Raw genomic sequence first — 10555 nt, 5'->3', positions numbered from 1 at the left:
GTTGTSACTACTTGTCTTTCATACACCTTTATCCAAATGAAACTTCAGGACTACCCTAAATGCACCCAACAGACGATGGAGATTTTCACTGTGTTTGTACATCTACAAATTGTTCCGTTGTACCAAGCTGTACCTTTACCCCAAGTCCTTCAAAACAGGGCCGACACGCTACTCACCCTGTACAGCTCTGTGACCGTTCTCAACGCAACCTTTAGGTCCAGAGATGGAGGGCCATTAGAGAAACCATTCTTAAAACGATAGGGCCATAAACGGAACTCCGTCAGGGGGCTCGGTGTGTGTGCAGCTCAACGACTGGGCCCTCGTCCACTGCTGTCAGACAAGTGGCCCCTTCAACCTGGTCTCAGGGGTAGACGTAACATGAATTTAAATCCAGAACACTCTAGTTAGCATGATTTTTCGTATGGTATGTATTAATTTGTGGATGTCCATCATCTATTACGTTTAATATGTTATGAATTTCAATTAGTTGTTGCAAATGTTCGCTAGGTGGCTAACAATAAAGTTAGTTAGGTGGCTAACAAAAATGTTAGCTAGGCGTCTAACAATAAAGTTAGTTAGATGGCTAACAATAATGTTAGCTAGGTGGCTAACAATAAAGTTAGTTAGGTGGTTAACAATAATGTTAGCTAGGTGGCTAACAATAAAGTTAGTTAKCTGGTAAACATTRGMTAGGCGTTAGGATTTAAGGTTAGGGCCAGTAGTTGTTTTGAAGGGGAAGGGTTAGCTAACATGCTAAGTAGTTGCAAAGTATCTAAAAAGTAGTAAGTAGTTGCTAATTAGCTAAAATGCTAAATTTGTCCGTGATGAGATTTGCACACGCAACCTTTGAGTTACTAGACGTTTGCGTTAAACATCTACCTATCCACCCCAACCCGACCCTACTTTTGTTTTTGCCTTAAGTAACATTCTGTCTGATGTAATCATACCAAATGTAACATATGATACTAATTTTGGGTGTGTCGGATTTCAGTTTACTATGTTACGTATATATTCTATGAGACCCGGGCTGACCCCTTGGACTCAGCTTGTCAGAGTGATTAAAGCGGCGGCCGATCTGCCACTCCGAGACATACATTCACAGAACAGCGCAGACATATGACCAGCCGGACTATGATTATTTGTCTTTATTTCATGCGCGGGCTGCAATCATTCTGTCGGGACTCTGCCACTCTGCCTGATTAGTACAGTGCGGGGACCAACAACCTTTGCCTGGAGACAGGAAGAAATCAGGCAGAAATCTGAAGCGCTCACTGTAGGATATCAGTGTTTTAGTAAGGATGGAGTGGGGTTGATGGCTGAGGGATGGGATGTACCACCTGTATGGGGAGGGGTGGTAATTACAGTGCTACCCCCCCCCCCCCACACAGATTCTCTTCCAGACAGTCTCTGAGCTGTCTGGCTAGGAGTTGATCAATCCAATATGTGAAAAATAATAGTTCCTGTGTTTTAAAGTAGTGTGATGTACAGTAGTGTCCACGCATCAAAGTTTTGCAATATTCATCTTTCTGTCTTTCCTTTGAACCTTCTTAAAGCCATAAAAGACATTATGCAACAACAAAAAAATCATTATTTTGATTTAATTTTAATCTTATTTTATCATAGAGGCACAGTACAACACTGATAGTGATAACAATAACATTCTCAAAGTTCATCAGACACAACTTTCCAAACCTTAATATGTAGATGAATGCTATCAGAGAGGTGGCTGTGTATTTTGGGTTGTCAATCAATCAATCAATCAATCAATCAAATGTCTTTTATGAAGCCCTTTTCACATCAGCAATTGTCGCAAAGTGCAATACAGAAACTCAGCATTTCGCCGTTTAAGCAGGAAGACATTTCTGCCTGCTTGAACGGGCGAATAGCTCAGATACACATGAAAACATGAGATGACTCATCGATAGAGCAACGTTCAAAGATACACAAATACGATATGACATAAAACAATGGGTGAATCCTTCCTTTAAGGCCAGATCGTTCTTCAAAATGTTCAAACGTTCATAGATGACCAACAGGGTCAAAGAGTAACCACAGTGGTTATAGATGGTGCAACAATACAGTGTTTTGTTTTTATTTAACTAAGCAAKTCAGTTAATAAGAACACATTCTTATTTACAATGACAGCCTACCAGGGAACAGTGGGTTAACTGCCATGTTCAGAATGACATATTTTTACCTTGTCAGCTCGGGGATTCAATCCAGCAACTTTTCAGTTACAGGCCCACTGCTCTAACCACTAGGCTCTCTGCCACCCTTAGGTTATCTGCTGCCCCATTTCAAAAGTACAAATGGCCGGTGTCAATTTTCCACGTATATTATCCATACTGCCTGGAGATGCAGTGACACGGGAGGATGGATATATCTGGGATCTAGAGAGAGTAAAAACATACTGGGGGATAGCAATCACAGTCGCCTTACCAACATCTCAAACCTAAATATTCCTTCCTATCTCTCCATCTCTCCCCACCCAATCAGCCAACCTCCACCGCTAGTGGCAAAAGAACAAGACGATGAGGTGATGAACATGAATCTGAACGAGGGGGGGGGGGAGGAATGTTGAATAAAAATCACATGTTTGACATGCTGATTCATGAACAAAATGGCAGCTCGGAGTTTGATTCATGAGAAAAAGCTTGGTTGAACTGTTTGTGAGTGGTACATGCTGTGCTAAGTCTTGGGTTTGGCTCCTGGGGGGGGGGGGGGGGGGGGGGACTAGGAGATGACGTGAAGTGATGAGCTCTGATGCAGCAGCTACACATCTTTAAAAGGGATTTAAAATCAAATAAAAAATGTTTTATTGTATTTTGTACCCTTTAATAAGGAGACGTTCCTAACAGATGTTTTCATGCGTATGACCTTACATTGTGACGTATCATTATCTTATGGTCTCGTTGAATCAGATCTTACTGACCTGTATTTCTGCTTAGTGCTGACATGTGAGTGGAATGGAATGTGTGTGTGTGTGTGTGTGGGTGTGTGTGTGTGTGTGTGTGTGTGTGCGTGTGTGTGTGTGTGCTAGTATTATCATGTTCTACCGAACTAATCCAATCAGAAGAGACTATACATTTATTGTAGATCCCCAGTATCTCTCTGTGCCAATCGCCCCCCGTCGCCCCCCGTCTCCCCCCGTCTCTCTGAAAGTATAGGGAGTTTACACTCCTCCCACTCCTCTAACCCTACCACACTTCAACCAATCCTATGACTTTATAACTCCAACCTTTTCCTGTAGTTGATTTTTTTCCCCAGACATGTTCTTTCTACATTTGTCACTGTTTTATATACATATATACTTTTAAAAAAAATAATACGGCTGTGTTCTGGTCACTTTGCAAATCCAAAAGGTGGAGTGAGATGTTTAGGACAACATTTACATGTATAGTGAAAGGAATAGGAAGACAAATATTGAAATGGTTTTGTTCCTCTCTGAAAGTTTTGAGATGTATTTAATGACAAAAAAAATAATAATAATTGATTTAAAAAAATGATGCTTTCTTGTAGAAATATTTTTTAAAGACACTTTTTTGCGATTAAATTATTTAAGAAATGTGAGTCTTTTGAGTGTTTTTATTTTTCATTTTTATACACATTTTATACACATTTTATATATTCATATACTACTGTATATTATACCAGTGAGAAACATTTTCACAGGAGTCTTCTTTTTCTCCCACCAAAGCAAATATTTTCAAGGATGTAAAAAAGACAATTTAAGAAATCACAACATAATTTAGACTGAAAAATAATTGTCTGAAAAACATCAATTTGGTAAAGAAGTTAACAGCTGCCRAGAACTTGCTTTTTATTTTCCTCTCAGATTTTTTGTTACTGTCTTTTAATGTTCTGTTAATAAAGGCAGCTCTTTCCAGACATTTTATACAGTTTAAACACATTTCTAGCACTTAGGTTTTCAAAATAGTCTCAGTTGATAGTCGCAACAGCAGCTCATCGTAAGATAGCGATCAGCATAAAAACGACGCCCCGGTCCCAGCCTCAACTTTCTAATCATCGCTCATGTACAGCATTCCAAACATCACCATTTTGTTCTTCCCGTTCCACTGACCTTCCTGCTTTTCCCCCTTCGTATTTTTMGTTTCAGACAGGTCTAAGCCACATTATTTTCTCTCCTTTGAAAACAGCCCGAGGACATTAATGCCCAGCTACAGTCTGTTAAATCTGCTGGAATACTATCGTTCATCTGTCTACTGGATATTGATTCATTCACTATAATGGTCCTTCTGCTACTGACTAGTATTAGCGTGAGGTACAAAATAAAAAATAAGGTGTCCATTTTAGGACGGCCTCTGTTATAGCAGGACCTTCAATCTCAGCAGGACTTACATTATGGCAATAGTATTTTAACGTAGTTCAGTAGTTAKTTCTTGCTCTTGACCAGGATCAATTCCTGAATCCACATGAAGTAGAATATTAAAAACAAAAAAGGATTTTCATATCTGCGTCAGACACTAAATTGCGTGGTGGAAGAATTAGGAARAACATTGGAGCAACAGTAGCGTTTTGTAAAAACCTCTGATCTCGACACCGGACAGGCACGGCAAATGCATCAGACACACACGTGTCAACTCATTACATCTCTTAATACACTGAACAAAAAAATATAAATGCAACATGTAAAGTGTTGGTCCCATGTTTTCATGAGCTGAAATAAAAGATCCCAGAAATGTTCCATACGCACAACAATATCCTTATTTCTCTAAAATGTGGTTCACAAATTTGTTTACATCCTTGTTAGCGAGCATTTCTCCTTTGTCAAGATWATCCATCCACCTGACAGGTGTGGCATATCAAGAAGCTGATTAAACAGCACGATCATTACACAGGTGCACCTTGTGCTGGGGACAATAAAGGGCCACTGTGAAATGTGCAGTTTTGTCACAAGAGATGTCTCAAGTTTTGAGGGAGCGTGCAATTGGCCTGCTGACTGCAGGAATGTCCACCAGAGCTGTTGCCAGAGAATTGAATGKTCATTTCTCTACCATAAGCCACATCCAACGTCATTTTTGAGAATTTGGCAGTACGTCCAACCGTCCTCACAACCGCAGGTCACGTGTATGGTGTCGTGTGGGCGAGCGGTTTGCTGATGTCAACGTTATGAACCTAGTATGGACAAGCGTAAGTTGATGTCAACGTTATGAACCTAGTATGGACAAGCGTAAGTTATGGACAAAGAACAGAATTKCATTTTTTATCAATGGCAACTGGAATACACAAAAATACACACCGAGATGCTGAGGCCCATTGTGAGGCCCATATCTGTGAGCAACAGATACATATCTGTATTCCCAGTCACGTGAAATCCATAGATTATGTCCCAATGAATTTATTTACATTTACATGATTAAAAATCKATGAAAATGTTGYATGTTGCGTTTCTACTTTTGTTCAGTCTAATATGAAGTCGACCATCTCTATAAGCACAGGATAACTAATATCACTGTTTTGTTTTAGAGTGGAAAACAGAAGATGAAGGGATCACATGTTCCACATCCTCCTCGGAGCCATGTCCCCTGACTCTGTCTATCTCACGTTCTCTCTACCCTTCTCCTCGTCTATTTAAAAAAGGGAASTCGGATCGGGTGGTCTCTGCGTTCCGGGTAGAGCGAGATGCGCTCAGAGAAGTCACAACAGAAGACTATGGAGGCTTGTGTTGCAGTAGCAGAATACATTCTCGGATCAGAGGAGTTGAAAAGGGGGGGAGCAGAAACCAAACTCGAATTGAGACTTTTTATTTTATTTTTATGATGTCCTCTTTTTTTCTCTCACCGTTCTCTTTAGATGAGGTTGGGGCCCTGTTCCCCTGAAATTCATTCCACTGCCCTAATATGTATGTCTGGGGGGGGGGGGGGGGGGGGGGGGCTACCCAAATGAATGTACGGGATTTGGGATGAGTTATATGTACCAGTACCAGTATGAGGTACTGTTGTCATTCCTATGGCTAGTGATGTGGTGTTACGTCCTGCTTCAGAGTAATGATTGTTTCTGGCCTATTTCATCAACATAATGAGATGGAGAATTATTGAGACGTCAATAGAGAATAATTGCTTATCCCTCTGGTTGCTACGACGGCTTTTGTATAAAACCATTGTATATGCACTAACACGTCTTTAGTTGTGTGTTGGGTCCCAAAGAGGATTAACACGAAGCAGAATCATACACACACCACCAAACACGAGAGGAAATCAGTTTCCTCGCACATCCCTTCCCCTAGCCTCACATGGCTCTCTCTAGCGCTCTCTCTATCTCTCTTGCTCTCTACTCTCTCTCTCTCTCTCTCTCTCTCTCTCTCTTCTCTTCTCTCTCTCTCTCTCTCTCTCTCTCTCTCTCTCTCTCTCTTCTCTTCTCTCTCTCTCTCTCTCTCTCCAGCTCTCTCTCTCCAGCTCTCTCTCTCATCTCTTCTGCTATAATCCTATTTTTATTTTTCTGACTGGCTATGACCTGACAGCTGTACTGTGACATGGAGACCTGCACATTGTACTGTACTGACTGCACGATGCTGGACTGACTGACTACTATCACTGTGACTGCTGATGACGGCTGAATATGTGAATGGATCTGGCATAAATGCAGACAAACAGTGTTGAAGCTGTGCAGAGACACCAACCTACTGACACATTAATTACAGCTCTGTAGCCACAACTTACTAATTGGCCCTGCTTCCCCACAAAAACGGGCCAAGAGTGTGAATGTGTGTGTGTGTGTGTGTGTGTGTGTGTGTGTGTGTGTGTGTGTGTGTGTGTGTGTGCAGATAGAAAAATAGAGTTTGTGAGTGTGTGTGTGTGTTGTGTGTTGTGAGTACATATGTTCACTACTGATCCAACAAAGAAATATATCGCACTACTAATCCAGAGAAATATATTCACTACTAATCCAACAGAGAAATATATTCACTACTAATCCAACTGGGAAATATATTCATCTATAATCACAGAGAATATATTCACTATTTTATCCAGAGATATATTACGCACAATCCAGAGAAATATATTCACATACTAATCCAACAGAGAAATATATTCATACTAATCCAGAGAAATATATTCACTACTAACTCCACAGAGAAATATATTCACTACTAATCCAGAGAAATTATTCACTGCTAATCCAACAGAGAAATATATTCACTACTAATCCAACAGAGAAATATATTCACTACTAATCCAGAGAATATATTCCTACTGATCCAACAGAGAAATATATTCACTAACTCTTCCAACAGGGAAATATTATTCACTACTAATCAACAGAGAAATATATTCAATTTAATCCAGAGAAATATATTCACCCTAATCCAGAGAATATATTCACTACTAATCCAACAGAGAAATATATTCACTACTAATCCAACAGAGAAATATATTCACTACTAATCCAGAGAAATATATTCATACTACAACAGAGAAATATTTCACTACTAATCAACAGGAAAATATATTCATATAATGCCGAAGAGAATATATTCACTACTAATCCAACAGAGAAATATATTCACTACTAATCCAAGGGAAATATATTCACTACTGAATCCAACAGGGAAATATATTCACTATGATCCAACAGGGAGAATATATTCCATACTGATCCAACAGGAATATATTCACTACTAATCCAACAGGAAATATATTCACTACTAATCCAACAGAGAAATATATTCATTATTTATCCAGAAGAAATATATTCAACTAATCCAAAGAAAATTATATTGCACTACTAATCCAACAGAGAAATATATTCACTACTAATCCAGAGAAATATATTCACTACTAATCCAGAGAAATATATTCATCTGTCCAATATGCACTTACTAATCCAACACGAGAATATATTCACTACTAATCCACAGAGAAATATATTCACTACTAATCAACAGGAAAATTCCCGCAAAGAGATATACTGCACTACTGATTCAACAGAGAAATTATATCACTACTATGTTCCAGACGAGAGAATGATGTCATAAGTCCAGAGAAAATATATTCACTGTGGACTATCCAACAGAGAAATATAGTTCAAGTGCGCATATCGAAAAGAGACATGTGCCTACAAGTGTGAGAAAACGTGTGTCATAAAATGTTGTAATTGCCTTTCCAGCGGCCATCTGTTAAATGTCAGCGTATGAATCGCACGGTCGCAAATCACAGGTCCTATTATAATAATATTATTTAGTATTTCTGTCCTGTACATGACAGGAGGTGCAGGACGGGGAGGTGGTGAGAATGTCTGCCTGTCTACCYACGATTCTCTCTTAATTCTGCCATAAAACCAGCTTTTAATACAATKTAACCACCTAGGATGTTAAAGGAAACTAATTATGATCCTCTTTACATCTTTCTGAGGTGTCTGTGACATTGAAGCTATATTTGTTGGCCTGTTAAACCCGTAAAAAAGTTATATGAGATATACATCTTTATTGGGTTAATCTTGCCAAAATAAAAGTTTCTCCAATTGAAACCACTTCTGGGGCGGTCACCTCTATTCAAAATAACATCACAAGGGATTATCCTATCCCAAAAATATTTAACCCCCTCCTTTTATTCTCTCCAAAGGGGGCAGCCTTTATTCTCTGTCCCCAAAACAAGTCAAATCAAATCAAATTGTATTGGTCACACACACATTGTTAGCAGATGTTATCGCGAGTGTAGCGAAACGCTCCAACATGGAAATATAAGTTACCCAAATATAAGTTACCCAAATATAAGTTACCCACTGATAAAACAAAAATATCCCACAGGATTACGAACATGCACAGAGATGCTTGACATTCACTTTCAAAGCTTTGAATCAAAAGGCGTATGACAGGAACATTGCACGTAATAAACTATAATTTTATGTCTATGAGATAATATAGGCTAGTTTTCAATAGGACCACAAATAAATATGCCATATATATATATATATATATTTCATGTTAGAACACATGGTATATATATATATATATATATACACCATGTGTTCTAACATGAAATTCAGAAACATTCAGAAACCCCTCCAAACACGCAAGATGGTCTGCAAGATAATGAAGCATGCTTACTGATACTGCCTGCTGAGCTAACGTCCTCATCAGAGTGCAGCAGACCTCTCTTGGGGCTTCGTGTGTTCTGTATGTCTGACTACTCGTCTCGGGGGAAGATCTAATTGTTTACGTTGCGGAATCGGAGGTGGCGTAGTCATTAGAATACTAACCCGAAATCCATATGAGCTCCTTAAGGCGATCTCCATCCCTAATCTATTTACCGCATTTCACAACTTTTAGGCTTGAAACCTTGTGTCGGACATCGTCGTTAAATCGATTCGAGCTAAACATGGAAGATTAGCTTTAACCCCCCCTAGAGTCGATGTCCGTGCCCCCGCGGAAATCTAATTAACATATATATATTTTTAAATCTGTCAGTTTAAGCTAGAGATATCTGTGGTGAAAGGTGACAGAGCTAGAGAGATGTTTGTCAGACCATGAGACATCCTGAAAATCTGTCTTCTCACAAAATCATATTTAGCGTCCAAACGGTTGGGCTTAGAAACTATTTTGACCCTTCTATGGAAATATCAGTACGTTTTGCTCTATGAACCCCACAAGCATCTTGGGATTTGTCTGGATGCCACCTAGTACCAGTTAAAACAATGAATAGAATTATATATGGAGAATGTTTACTGTCAAAAACAAGGGGTTCAAGACAGACTCTTCAGAACAAACTTCCTTTAGACTTTTTTGAGGGACTACCTGTTGTTCCATGTAGTGAATCTGTTATTCAGTTATTTTGTATGGGCTAATTAGCATTAACACCCCCCCAAAAAATTCATACAATATATTATTACACTATTTTTGGGATACTTCAATGGGTCTTAAATTTCAAAATCAAACAGTTACATGATCATTGGTATGACCTTCTTAAAACAATTCAATATACTATAGTTAAGTACATTTATTTAATGGGGGGGACCAAGAACCAGAAATGGGTGGCAATGGGAAATCAGCTAATTGTATCACAATTAGCATTGAAAATTGCCTTAAACTACAATGCATTGTATTTAAACACTGTTTCAGCTGTTCATGTCCCTAATCTATTCAAACAAATCTATTTGAAAATAAACACAGGGAAAATGTGGATGATAGATACACGTTATCTTAAGTAGTAATTGAATAATGCTGAACTTTTGAAAGCAGCGATGAGATGGAATGGTAGTGCTAATGTTTCTTCCTTCTTTTAACAACTGATCTGATTCTGACATGTTTGGAAAAGGTAGAAAGCAATGAGGTGGGAACTTGGAAACCAACAATGTYTTCACCAATTCTCTAATGTAAAGGAATGGAGGACAAAATATAGATTGTAGAGATATTCTAACATGGCCATTTTCATCAGTATTATACTAAGCAAGTCAGWTAAGAACACAATCTTATTTACAATGACAGCCTACCAGGGATTAACTGCCTTGTTCAGGGGTAGAACGACATATTTTTACCTTGTCAGCTCGGGGCATTTGATCCAGCAACCTTTTGGTTACTGGCCCAATGCTCTAACCA

This window comes from Salvelinus sp. IW2-2015, linkage group LG26 (genome assembly GCF_002910315.2).
Source record: "Salvelinus sp. IW2-2015 linkage group LG26, ASM291031v2, whole genome shotgun sequence".
Classification (NCBI taxonomy): Eukaryota; Metazoa; Chordata; class Actinopteri; order Salmoniformes; family Salmonidae; genus Salvelinus; species Salvelinus sp. IW2-2015.
This window is presented reverse-complemented; position numbering follows the sequence as displayed.